Source organism: Palaemon carinicauda, unplaced genomic scaffold, assembly GCF_036898095.1.
Source record: "Palaemon carinicauda isolate YSFRI2023 unplaced genomic scaffold, ASM3689809v2 scaffold36, whole genome shotgun sequence".
NCBI classification, from domain to species: Eukaryota; Metazoa; Arthropoda; class Malacostraca; order Decapoda; family Palaemonidae; genus Palaemon; species Palaemon carinicauda.
Window position 1 is genome coordinate 353,332 of NW_027171280.1, and position 4,169 is coordinate 357,500.

Sequence of the window (4,169 nt, forward strand, 5' to 3'; positions counted from 1 at the left end):
AAAAGACTTTCTCAATAAGCCTATTTTTTGTGCAATTGAAGAAGACAGAGACCTTAAATGTTTCTCAAAAGTAAATTTGCTGTCGAGAATCACACCTAAAATTTTGAAAGTGTCATACAAATTTAAAGAAACATTATCAATACTGAGATCCGGATGTTGAGGAGCCACCGTCCTTGACCTACTTACAATCATACTTTGAGTTTTGTTAGGATTCAACTTCATGCCCCATAATTTGCACCATGCACTAATTTTAGCTAAATCTCTATCAAGGGATTCACCAACCCCAGATCTACATTCAGGGGATGGAATTGATGCAAAGAGAGTAGCATCATCTGCATATGCAACAAGCTTGTTTTCTAGGCCAAACCACATGTCATGTGTATATAGTATGAAAAATAAGGGGCCAAGAACACTACCCTGTGGGACACCGGATATCACATTCCTATACTCACTATGGTGCCCGTCAACAAGAACTCTTTGAGATCTATTACTTAGAAAATCAATAATAACGCTAAGAAACGACCCACCCACTCCCAACTGTTTCAGTTTGAAAACAAGAGCATCATGATTTATACGTTTCACTTAGCACTGAATGACCTTTAAAAGTCCTAAAGCTTGGAAGTGACAAAAGGAAAACTGGGAAAATGCTGAAAAACACGTAGAGAAGCTTCAAATAGAAGGTTCTGAATGAGACCACCTTGATGCTGCCGAGCATCTATAGGAGTCTTTCATAATCAATGAAGCTTCGTCAGATGATGATGATGATGAGGAGGAGGAGGAGATATAAATATGAACAGCAGTCGTAGAGTTTTTTTTTTTTTTGTACAATTGTATAAATTCAATTTTGAGTATATACTGACTTTATTTTCCCTAAGTAATAAAGGGCTTTTATTGATATTTTGAATATTATTACCATTTCTTATTATGGCTTGTAAATACGAAAATGTTAAATATGAAAATTCATAAAGCATTGAAATAACTGTTTAGTATATTTCGAAATTGCAAATGTAACAAAATTAACATAATCGACAAATACTAAATGAGGAGACCTTAAAGGCTTCGACAATTCTCAATAGAAAGACTAGATAAATAAATAAAGATATATATGTATATATATATTTATATATATATATATATATATATATATATATATATATATATATATATATATATATATATATATATATAAATAGGATGGAGAAAAGCCAGCGTAGCATCATACATTTATTTTCCGAATTTTCGAGACTTTGGGTCTCATCATCAGGGCTGTAAAATATACAAAATATACAAATTAAAAAAGACTCAGTATTAATGTTAATATAAATAGAACAACGTAAAAGTTAAATCATTTAAAAAATTGAACTAATAAAAAATATATATATATAATATTAAAAAGTGAAGAATGCTCAAGTTAGTACCTATCTCTATGGAGCTAAAAAACCGAGTGACGTGTTTTGGTTTGGAAAGGAGGACGTCAACTATGTTATATATAGAATTGTGGAAGAAGTCTGACCATTTAATGAAGGCACAAGCTGTTTGATTGTCAACGACTCCAAAACAGAGAGAGAATAGTCATTGGGCGCTTGGGTGACAATGTGAAAATCCTTATATGAGAATGCTGTTTTACATTTGTTACAATGTTCTCGTATGTTAGAAAATTCTTTGGTTTTTAAAGTACATCCCGTACGGTGACTGACTCCGAGATGAGAGTCGATTCTGACTTTGAGCAATCTCTTGGTGGCCCCCACGTATTTCCCGATCTTACATTTCGGGCAAGTAAAGCAATATACCACCAAAGAGCGCATCAAAGCCGGAAGTTTATCTTTGTGGGAGAACAAAGAACCCAGGGTTTTAGGATTTTTTTCTATCAACTTAACCCTGGAACAGTACGGTGGGTCGTTCGCGACCCCGAGCGTCAAAAAAAAAAGAGGTTTTTCTCACGTGACTCACCCCCGTGACTGAATTTGTGGGTGATCGACCTGCAGTAGATGTCTCGCCTACACGCTCTAGTAGTGTCCAGATGTGCATTGCTGTAGCTGTACTCCTTCCCCGATTTCTGAGACGCGTCGGGGTCGAGCGCGACCGAGTTTACCCTTCTAAGGTAATTTGCATAATTATCAAAGTTATTAGGTATTATGAAATTGTCGTAGAATGGTGCAACTTGTATAGGTTATCAGTTGTGGAAAGTCTTGGTGGATTGTTTGGCTACCATGTGCATGATTTTTTTTTTAGTTAAAATGTCGTTCATCACCATGAGGACCATTTTACCGCGAGTGCCCCTTTTTCATTTTTTTTCATTTTTTTGCCAAGTCATTTTTCCGTAAGATATTGCCAAATAGTGTCGTAAAACTTTTGCTTTTTTAGTGTTGGAAAGTGTGTCTAGATGATCTGGCTACCCATGCGTGACTTTGTTTTTGTCAGATACGACTTAGTTATTGGTATATTGGGTATTTAACTGCGGTTGCCAATTTCTGTTTTTTTTCAATATTTGTAAAAATTTACTACGTAGTAAGGAATTGCCGTATATTATTGATTTTTTTTTCATGTTTATGTGTTAGAAAGTGTGCCTTGATGGTTGGGCTAACACGTGCAAGTCTTTTTTTTTATCTGAGATGCCGTATATTAGAATGTTGGGCATTTTACCGCGAGTGCCCTTTTCAATTTTTTTTTCATTTTTTTGCCAAGTCATTTTTTTCGTAAGATATTGCCAAATAGTGTCGTAAAACTTTTGCTTTTTTAGTGTTGGAAAGTGTGTCTAGATGATCTGGCTACCCATGCGTGACTTTTTGTCAGATACGACGTAGTTATTGGTATATTGGGTATTTAACTGCGGTTGCCAATTTCTGTTTTTTTTTCAATATTTGTAAAAATTTAATACGTAGTAAGGAATTGCCGTATATTATTGATTTTTTTCATGTTTATGTGTTAGAAAGTGTGCCTTGATGGTTGGGCTAACACGTGCATGTCTTTTTTTTTATCTGAGATGCCGTATATTAGAATGTTGGGCATTTTTCCGCGAGTGCCCCTTTTTATTTGTTTTGCATTTTTTTGCTTAGTCATGTTACCGTAAGGAATTGGCAAGTAGTGTCGCAAAACTTATATTTTTATAGTGTTGGAAAGTGTTTCTAGATGATCTGGCTACCCATGCCTATCTTTTTTTTTAGCCAGATATGGCGTATATATAGGTATGTGTTCGATTTTCCTGTGATTGCCATTTTTTCGTTTTTTCCCATTTCTTTCAAAATTACTACGTACTAAGGAACTATCACAGAGTAATGAATGATTCATTTATATGTTTATTTGTCGGAAAATGTACCTTGATGGTTTGCCTAGCACGTGGCTGAAATTTTTGTTTTCTGAAATGCCGTATATTAGAATGGCCATTTTTCCGTGAGTGCCCCTTTTTATTTGTTTTGCATTTTTTTGCTTAGTCATGTTACCGTAAGGAATTGGCAAGTAGTGTCACAAAACTTATAATTTTATAGTGTTGGAAAGTGTTTCTAGATGATCCTGCTACCCATGCCTATCTTTTTTTTTAGCCAGATATGGCGTATATATAGGTATGTGTTCGATTTTCCTGTGATTGCCATTTTTTCGTTTTTTCCCATTTCTTTCAAAATTACTACGTACTAAGGAACTATCACAGAGTAATGATTCATTTAGATGTTTATTTGTCGGAAAATGTGCCTTGATGGTTTGCCTAGTACGTGGCTGAAAATTTTTTTCTTCTGAAATGCCGTATATTAGAATGTTGGCCATTTTTCGCGAGTGCCCCTTTTTATTTGTTTTGTATTTTTTTGCTTAGTCATGTTACCGTAAGGAATTGGCAAGTAGTGTCGCAAAACTTGTATTTTTATAGTGTTGGAAAGTGTTTCTAGATGATCTGGCTACCCATGCCTATCTTTATTTTTAGCCAGATATGGCGTATATATAGGTATGTGTTCGATTTTCCTGCGATTGCCACTTTTTCGTTTTTTCCCATTTCTTTCAAAATTACTACGTACTAAGGAACTATCACAGAGTAATGATTCCTCTAGATGTTTATTTGTCGGAAAATTTTGTTTACTTTTTTGATTGAATATCATCAAATTTTTTTAGCTAAAATATTATATTGTTTTAAATTTTTTTTTTTTTTTCGATTTTATTTCCCTTCAAAAAAAATTTTTTGG